The sequence below is a fragment of the Cervus canadensis genome, chromosome X (assembly GCF_019320065.1).
Source record: "Cervus canadensis isolate Bull #8, Minnesota chromosome X, ASM1932006v1, whole genome shotgun sequence".
NCBI lineage: Eukaryota > Metazoa > Chordata > Mammalia > Artiodactyla > Cervidae > Cervus > Cervus canadensis.
The window spans coordinates 65,633,962-65,644,497 of NC_057419.1; the positions used below are offsets into that span (position 1 = coordinate 65,633,962).

At 35.5% G+C, this 10,536-nt stretch overlaps 1 non-coding gene across 1 annotated transcript; it reads right to left on the reverse strand.

Moving 5' to 3' along the window:
- Positions 1–2,481: 2,481 nt before the first annotated feature.
- On the reverse strand, positions 2,482–2,589 carry LOC122436096. The gene has a single exon (XR_006267867.1). It is a non-coding gene; the product is annotated as a U6 spliceosomal RNA (small nuclear RNA).
- Positions 2,590–10,536: the final 7,947 nt, after the last annotated feature.

Genomic DNA, 10,536 nt, shown 5'->3' on the forward strand with positions numbered 1-10,536 from the left:
CTCATCTAAGCATGTAACCCTAACAAATTACATCGGGTAAAGTGCTACTATAGAGGGTACATAGCAGTGTTCCCGAATGGAAAATGTCAGTATATTATAAGACATTCAGGCTGTTGGATATTTTGGTGATATGCAACATAACCTATTTTCCCTTAAAGTAACTTCTTTTTTATCCCCACTCCATTCTCTCAGCCCATACACAATCATGATGGGAGACAGAAAAATCTACCTCACATTCCAGTTATAGCAATGCATATTTTCATTTTGACATGTCTCTAGAGTAGATGGTGTAGGGATTGTTTTCACTTTTATTTTGAATAAACTTTAGGTCTCAAATAAATATTTGTACTTAGAAAATTAAAGTCATGTTTCATTTGAACTTGTGTACAAAGATTTACTTGAGTTTTTAATAGAGATATTTAACTAATTATATTTTAATAAATTGATTTCACATTTGTAGGTTAGAGGTTAATGTGAAACCATGACCAATATCAAACTTGGAAATGGTGCACATTTACACTGAAAACTTTATTTTTAAATTCATTGGTAAGATGAAGTAAGGGAAAGCAAGAGACAGTCAGGATAAATACATGTCATATTAAAATCAGCTTAAAAATACTGGTACACACTATAGATAGTGATCACTTTTCCTTTTATAAAGTCATAATGCAGGACTTTTTCCAACTATTCACAAAAATGTTTGTTTTCAAAATTTTATTATTTTATTACCAATGTTGAGAAAAGTAATTCTTGAGATTGAATTTTTATTTTTAATATTTTAGCAACACCTCACTTAATAACTTTTCTTTCTTTGTCCTTCTTTTTGAATGATATGTTTATCCTTTGACTAGAAGAACTCTACACTTTTCTAGTATTGCAAGCTTTGATATTTAAAATTTTAATAAACATTTATAATTCTAAAATTTTCTATTACTACAAGCTGTTTTATATATGCAATCTATTAATAACTGATTCTTATTTAGGTCATACTCAGTTGTAAGCAACAAATGTTCATTTTAAAATAGGGGCAAAACAATGACATTGGTTAATATTACCTACTAAGTTACCTACATCAGGTTGAGTATGTCAAGGCTGTATATTGTCACTGTGCTTATTTAACTTATATGCAGAGTACATCATGTGAAATGCCAGGCTGGATGAAGCATAAGCTGGAATCAAGACTGTCAGGAGAAATATTAATAACCTCATATATGCAGATGACACCACCCTTATGACAGAAAGTGAAGAAGAACTTAAGAGCACCTTGATGAAAGTGAAAGAGGAGAGTGAAAAAGTTGGCTTAAAACTCAATATTCAGAAAACTAACATCATGGCATCTAGTCCCATCACTTCATGGCAAATAGATGGGGAAAGAGCGGAAACAGTGACAGACTTTATTTTTCTGGGCTCCAAAATCACTGCAGATGGTGATTGCAGCCATGAAATTAAAAGACACTTGCTCCTTGGAAGAAAGGCTATGACCAACCTAGACAGCATATTAAAAAGCAGAAAACATTACTGTTGGCAACAAAGGTCCATCTAAATCAAAGCTATGGTTTTTCCAGTAGTCATGTATGGGTGTGAGAGTTGACTATAAAAGAAAGCTGAGTGCCTGAAGAATTGATGCTTTTGAACTGTGGTGTTGGAGAAGACTCTTGAGAGTCCCTTGGACTGCAAGGAGATCCAATCAGTCCATCCTAAAGGAAATCAGTCCTGAATATTCATTGGAAGGACTGATGCTGAAACTCCAATACTTTGGCCACCCAATGTGAAGAACTGACTCATTGGAAAAGACCCTGATGCTGGGAAAGATTGAAGGTGGGAGGAGAAGGGGACGACAGAGGATGAGATGGTTGGATGGCATCACTGACTCAATGGACATGAGTTTGAGTAAACTCCAGGAGTTGGTGATGGACAGGGTGGTCTGGTGTGCTGCAGTCCATAGGGTCGCAAAGAGTTGGACACGACTGAATGACTTAAATGAACTGAAGTTACCTACTAAGAGATAATAGCACTCACTAAACAAGCGCTGTTCTAAAAACTTTGACCTAATTCAGATATTGGAAAATAAGGACAAATACTCCTACTTATGGGCTTTGTTGATTATAGTGAGAGTTCACTATATATTACCAAGGATGTGGGATACAGGCTTTAAGTCTCCAAATAGGTAAACTGATACTTTAATAAAGTGCTTCATAGCAAGATTTTACTGTTCTGAAAAAAAAAAATGCTTAGAACAGAGTTCTGAAAATGCACATCTACAGCTTCAGAAAAGCAAAGAACATGCAGACGTGTTATATTCTCAGAAGTGCTTTGTTTATCTATTATTTAGCGTGTTTCAGCTAACATGTCAATACTTGCTAATTCAGTGAGCTATAGATAGGTGAAGGCTTATAAATTCTTTCCTCTTCTGATTTTAGGTGTGCCTGTGCTCTTTTACTATCTGTTATAACATGAGGAATATTATTATTTTTTTTTTTTTTAAATATGGAACGCTTCACGAATTTGCGTGTCATCCTTGCGCAGGGGTCATGCTAATCTTCTCTGTATCGTTCCAATTTTTAGTATATGTGCTGCCGAAGTGAGCACATGAGGAATATTATTAAGTTGTTTATTTATCTGCAAGGTGGAAAAAGGGAGGAAATTTATACCAAATGTTCTTTAGGGTTTTTTTTTTTTTTTTTTTTGGCTTGGTTTTAGGTTGCTAATTTGTTTCTTTCTCCTCCTTTCTTCCTGTCCTCTTCCTCCTCCTCCTCTACCTCTTCTTAAGAGTATATGTATAACAAGCTGTGAATTTTAGTGGTTTTTCTTTCTTTTGAATTAACAGTGGATGAAGTTTTAGCTAATACAAAGCCAATAGAATTTTAGCACAAACTTTGGCACCTTTTCCATATCAAGCCTGCTGCAGTCCATGGGGTCACAAGGAGTTGGACTTTGTGAGTGAATAACAACAGCGATCTTAAACAAGCCAAAAGTTGAGTCTTTGGAATAACTAATACAACTGAAAAAATTCAGTGAAACTAATAAGGAGAAGGAGTAAGGTCTAGTCCTTCAAAGGGGAGGAAGGCAATTCACATGGAGACAGAAAGGCAAATATTTGGTAAACAAAGGTTTGCCATGTCTTAGGGGAACCTTTCTTATATAAGGCAAAGTTACCTTTGGTGATAGCTCTCTTCTTGGTGCAGAATCCATATCCAAATTCTTTTAAACAATTAAGGGGGAGGTAAAAAGAAAATGACACGAGTTTGAGCAAGTTCTGGGAGTTGGTGATGGACAGGGAGGCCTGGCATACTGCAGTCCATGGGGTGCAAAGAGTCGGACACGATTGAGCTGAACTGAAAAAGAAAAACTTCCTGAATCTTATGTTTCTTTAAAATAATCAAACTAAAATGAACTGCATGCCAAAGAGACACATTTTGGGGTGGTGAGTAATGCCAAAAAATTTTTTAAAAAAATAGTAAAACTTTCATTTAAATATAAAAATTGCATTTGTATAAGAATAAATCTAAACAAAAGATATCTCATAAGTCTACATGTAAAACTAAACAATTTAAAAACTCTTTAAGGGAATATACAGAAATGGAGGCATATACTGTTTATGAATTGGAAGATTCAGTAATGTAGAGATACCAATTATCCCTCAATTTAATTATAGATTCAACATAATTACAGTCAAAATCACTATAGAATTTTTATGAAATTTGATAAGCTGTTTCTCCATTGGTCTTGGAATAAAAAAAACATATATATATATAAGTACTTTTTGAAATATAGTTAAGTATTGCTACTATATAGTTATTAAGCTTTTTGGACACAATGATAGAATAACAGGCAAAAATAATAGAATACAAAACCCAAAAATAACTCACGTGCATGGCCACTTGATTCATGACAGACATAGTGAAACAGGAGGGAATGGGGGCAGAGCAAAACCTTTAAAAGGATGATATCATCATTGAGGATATGACATAAACTGATCAGAACCAACTAGTTCCAACATGGTGGAAGATTCGACTTCCAGTGGACCTTGAGTCCAGGACTGTGGGTTCAAGTCCAATCACATACCTGGGTCCCAGGACTTAATGAAGCTCAGCTTCTTTATGTTTCAGCACAGAAGGAATTCAGTGAGAGGCAAAGTAATAAATAATAAGTGGATTAATTTAGAGAGATATACATTCTATAGACAAAATATGGTCCTTCTCAAAAGGCGAGAACAGCCCCAGAATATGAAGTCATCTCAGAAAGTGAGAGAGGCCCCGGAAGAAACATACTCCATAGAGTGTGGGCCATTTCAGAAGGCAAAAGGCCTTCATGGCAAATAGATGGGGAAACAATGGAAACAGTGACAGACTTTATATTCTTCGGTTCCAAAATCACTGCAAACGATGACTGCAGCCATGAAATTAAAAGACGCTTATTCCCTGGAAGGAAAGCTAAAACCAACCTAGACAGCATATTAAAAAGCAGAGACATTACTTTGCCGACAAAGGTCTGTCTAGTCAAAGCTATGGTTTTTCCAATAGTCATGTATGGATGTGAGAGTTGGACTATAAAGAAAGCTGAGTGCTGAAGAATTGATGCTTTTGAACTGTGGTTTTGGAGAAGACTCTTGAGAGTCCCTTGGACTGCAAGGAGATCAAACCAGTCAATCCTTTTTTTTTTAACTTAAAAAAAATTAATTAATTTATTTAAATTAGAGGCTAGTTACTTTACAATATTGTGGTGGTTTTTGCCATACATTGACATGGCATATGGAATCAGCCACGGGTGTACATGTGTCTGCCCATCCCAACCCCCCCTTCCACCTCCCTCCCCATCACATCCCTCTGAGTTGTCCCAGTATACCAGCTTTGAGTGCCCTGTTTCATGCATTGAACTTGGACTGGTCATCTATTTCACATATGGTAATATACATGTTTCAATGCTATTCTCTCAAATCATCCCACCCTCGCCTTCTCCCACAGAGCCCAAAAGACTTCTCCCACAGTCTTTATATCTGTGTCTCTTTTGCTGCCTCACAGATTGGGTCGTCATTACCATCTTTCTAAATTCCATTTATATGGATTAATATACTGTATTGGTGTTTTTCTTTCTGACTTACTTCACTCTGTATAATAGGCTCCAGTTTCATCCACCTCATTAGAACTGACTCAAATGTGTTCTTTTTAATAGCTGAGTAGTATTCCATTGTGTATATGTACCACAGCTTCCTTATCCATTCGTCTGCCAATGGACATCTAGGTTGCTTCCATGCCCTAGCTATTGCAAACAGTGCTGCAATGAATATTGGAGTACAAGGGTCTCTTTCAATTCTGGTTTCCTCAGTGTGTATGCCCAGCAGTGGGATTGCTGGGTCGAGTGGCAGTTCTATTTCCAGTTTTTTAAGGAATCTCCACACTGTTCTCCACAGTGGCTGTACTAGTTTGCATTCCCACCAACAGTGTAAGAGGGTTCCCTTTTCTCCACACCCTCTCCAGCATTTATTGCTTGTAGACTTTTGGATAGCAGCCATTCTCACCAGTGTGAAATGGTACCTCATTGTGCAAACCAGTCAATCTTAAAGGAATATTCATTGGAAGGACTGATGCTGAAGCTGAAGCTTCAAACCTTTAGCCACCTGATGCGAAGAGCCGACTCATTGGAAAAAACCCTTGATGCTGGGAAAGATGAAAGGCAAAAGGAGAAGAGTGTGACAGAGGATGAGATGATTAGATAGCATCACCAACTCAATGGACATGAATCTGAGCAAACTCTGGGGGCTACTGAAGGACAGGGAAGTCTGACCTGTTGCAGTCCATGGGGTCGCAAAGAGTCAGACAGGACTTAGCCACTGAACAACAACAACTGTGTGCCTTAGTTTTTCCATCTAACAAGCTATTCATCTAACAATATAATCTGCTTTCTAGGTTTTTTGTGAGATTAAATCAGTTAACATACATAAACTTCTTAGAATAGTATCTCTGGATAGGGAATTTTATACAAACACTTGACATCATTAATACTAAGGAGACTATATTAGAAGAGCAGATGGCTGAGATACAAAATTCAGGTTACAGAGAAAATGTTTTGAAAGAACAGATAACAGTTAACTTGGACCAAAGACTAAGAAACTACATTATACGTGTCTTTATAATGTGTTGCTCCCGAAAATAATGTTAGAAACAAAGAGAAGTCACAGAAGGTAATCTTTGCCTCAACATGAGTATATGTCATTTGTTAAAGTATATATCAGAAATTAAAACATTGAAAGAGATTAAACTCAATGATAATATGTTCTAGATATAGCATGATTAATGATTGCTGCTTCTCTTTTGTTGATAGCCTCTCCTTAACTCTTGTATTGGGAATTGGGGGAGTGAGAGCATTAACAAGCGATAGTTACCTGATTCTTTGGGGATTTCTGAGTTCAGTGTAGTCAGTTATGTTAAGTATGACTTTCTTCTCTTTACTTTAGTTCTTTTGACAATTTAGGCTGTTTGAAAAACATACTTTTCAAAAAAAATTTTGGATACTGTGATACCACATTTTATGTGATTAAATTCTTGGATATTGCATAGCATGCTCTAGTGGAGTTTTAAGGGTATCCTACTAGGTTAGCAAACAGTCTCTGTTTCAAGCTCCCTGAATGGAACCTCTGCTGCCCAGACTCTTCAAATTCATGTCTGGGCCCCTCAAACCATTCCATGATCAGGAAACTGCCCGCAGGTCATATCAGTGATGCTGCTCTAAAACCAAATCTGTTGTTCATTTGTCTAACCTGATTTTTCAGTTAATTGAAGATATTGATGACACCCAGATTCCCATGCATTTCTTGTGTTTTCTTTATGGCACTTAAACGAAAGATAAGTATTTGTTTACTTATTTGTTCATTGTCAAAAGGACATGATCTTATTCCATCTGATTAATCACCACAAATCCAATACCAAGAGGAGATCCTAGCACAAAGAAGTATACTAAGTAGGTGACCAATTAATGGATGAGTGAATACATGAATGTATATATCTCCTAAGTACAGATGATCATTTTGTGAATAATGTGTTACATGTAAAGTCCATCTGGGAATTATCAACAAAGTTGAATACATAAAAAAAATTGAAGGACTTCCCTGGTGGTCCAGTGGTTAAGACTTCGAGCTCCCAATGCAAGGGGCCTTGGTTTTATGCCTGGTCAGGGAACTAGATCCCACATGCTGAAACTAAAAGTTCCTGCATGCTGCAGTGAAGATCCCGCAAGCTGTAACTAAGACCCAGTGCAGCCAAATTAATAAATTAAAATAAATATTAAAAAAAATTTAGTGTTGGGAACATTTAATAAATACCATAAACTTAATATATTAATATCTATTTCATTGATATTAAAATTCATGTTGTATTCCTCATAATAGCTGAAAAAGCTCACTCCTTACTTTATTGATTTTAATTACAATGTAAAACACATTTTAATGTCACCATAATGGGTGATATAATTAATCTCTGCAATGTGGTGAATCCATTATTTAAATTACTAATTGGATTTCAATAAGCATTTAGTAGATCATCAATGATTTTAAGTCTGTGTAATGAGTGATTGGAAGCCCTATAGAATGTGACACGTTAATACCAAAGAATGTAAATAGCAAAAATAAAAAAGTCAGAAGTATATCTTAGGAATCTCTTTAAAAGATATTCAAAATTAAGGACATGGAGCTCATGTAAAACAAATGGAGTCTACTAATCTAACATGTAGATAAGTATTTGATTATAATAATAATTTTGTAGGAAGTATAGACTTGCAGAAACCTAAGGAAAATTATAACTTGAGGGAGATGGTGCAAAAGAAGGAATAATTTTCTGTGGAAATTATACTGATGATAGAAATTCTAGAGGCAGGATGGTTTAGTAACTTGGCATCAGACCTGAATTCAGATTTTGACTTTACCACTGACAAGTTGGGAGACTTAGGCAAATTATAAAAACTTTCTAAACTTTTCTAAGTTAATTTTTAACTTTAAAAATTTAAATATTTTAGAAATATTCCTTTTTTCCCTAAATTTTTTCTTTCTCTTTTCCTTCTTTCCTGGCTTATTTCTCTCTTACTCTCTCTCTATGGCTATACACAGATGTGTCTGAGAACGCTGAATTTTTTTCTTTATAAATGCAATAAATTTTTAGCAATATCATTACCATAGGCTTTCATAGCTTAATCCATGCATATGACCTATTTTCCTCTCTGGGGGACATATTCTCTATGCAAAAGGCTGGCAAACATTAGGACAGATATAGTGAAAACTAAATTTATTTTACAGAGAAATATTTCACTCGTCTGCTTCCACTGATGTCTTCTGTGCCTGTTTTTGAAATAATCTAGTTCAGAAGTTTTATTGATCAGATTCAACATTTCTTGATGTGTTTAACTCATATCACCATCATTCTGACCTGATGGACATATTTCATTTTTCTCTGCCAGTCTCTTGTTTCCTAGATTTTAAGAGCAGATTAAGTCTATAAGTTTAGAATAAATAGTTGATCAGGATCTGTAAGGAAAATATATATGAGGATCGTTTCTCGTTCTAGTTCACCATTTACTTCAATAATTGTAATCTTTTGGCTGAAAATACTATCCTGAAAAAAAGGGCATTCAAATATTTGTGTTTTAGATATTATGTGAGAGCATAGGAAATATTTGTATTTAGAGTAAATATGAGCATGCTTATGTGATCTGCAGTGATGACAAAAAATCTAAAATTGGCCTTTTATAAGGTAGCACTACTGCATTTTCTCGAGGAGGGCATGGCAACCCACTCCAGTATTCTTGCCTGGGAAATTCCATGGACAGAAGAGCCTGGACGGCTAGGGTCCATAAGATCGCAAAGAGTCAGACACAACTGCAGCAGCTTAGCACGCATGCATGCGCTACTGTATTTGAAGGAAAAACTGAAATAATGGACATAAATATTTTCATTTTTAAATAATCAAATAAAGTATATTGGAGTTCAGCAACAAAGACTTCCATATCCTTGACTGACAAGGCTATCATACTATCTGATATTAAATCTTCTTTAATAATAATCATGGTAATTCTCTTTGTATATAAGGAAAGTTTGAGTCCATCAAGTATATATTGTTTACTTTGTTATCCTAAATTTGTGGTTAATCTACTTTCATCTCTGCTCAAGTATCATCATAATTCTCAGTTTTTAAAAATTTTCCATTGCTTTTACATCATTTTCAAGGTTCAGGCTACTTCCAATGACCCTCTGGGTTTGCCCACAAGCAGGAGAGTGCCAGGAAGAAAAGCAGGATGAGCACAAGGATCCAGGACTGAAGCCAAGGTAAAAAAGGTAATGGATATACCTACATATAAAGATTTTTAACCAAGATCAAATTAGGTGGTATTTGGAAATTTCCTATAGAAAATGAACATTACAGAAGTTTTCTACACTAGTATGGTAGTAGGACATATATGAAATGAAATAATATTCAATATTATTATGGTCAATATGGTATTGACCATATTCAATAAATGAAAGCTCTTTTGTAACCAACTTCCTCTAATTTGAATTCTAGACACTTAGGCATCACCACATTATTGTTTAATATCTACTCAGGAAATCATTTCCTACTTTAAGACATGAATAAAGAACACTGGATTTGGAGTTAAAATATCTTTGTTTCAGAAATGGCTGCATCTCAAATCAGTCCTGTGATGTAAATTTAAGACAATTAACTTCTCTTGTGGTGACCCACACAGTCAAAGGCTTTGACATAGTCAATAAAGCAGAAATAGATGTTTTTCTGGAACTCTCTTGCTTCTTCCATAATCCAGAAGATGTTGGCAATCTGATCTCTGGTTCCTCTGCCTTTTCTAAATCCAGTTTGAACATTTGGAAGTTCACAGTTCACTTACTGTTAAAGCCTGGCTTGGAGAATTTTGAGCATTACTTTAATAGCATGTGAGATGAGTGCAACTGTTCAGTAGTTTGAGCCTTCTTAGGCATTACCTTTCTTTGGGATTGGAATGAAAAATGACCTTTTCCAGTCCTGTGGCCTCTGCTGAGTTTTCCAAATTTTCTGACATATTTAGTGCACCACTTTCACAGTATCATCTTTTAGAATTTGAAATAGCTCAACTGGAATTCCATCACCTCCACTAGCTTTGTTCCTAGTGATGCTTCCTAAGGCCCACTTAACTTCACATTCCAGGATGTCTGGCTCTAGGTGAGTGATCACACCCTTGTGATTATCTGAGTCGTGAAGATCTTCAGTTCTTCTGTATATTCTTGCCACCTTGTCTTAATATCTTCTGCTTCTTTAGGTTGATACCATTTCTGTCCTTTATTGACTCCGTCTTTGCATGAAATGTTCTCTTAGTATCTCTGATTTTCTTGAAGATATCTCTAGTCTTTCCCATTTTATTGTTTTCCTCTATTTCTTTGCACTGATCACTGAGGAAGGCTTTGTTATCTCTCCTTGCCATTCTTTGGAACTCTGCATTCAAATGTGTATATCTTTCCTTTTTCCTTTGTTTTTCATTTCTGTTCTTTTCACAGCTATTTGT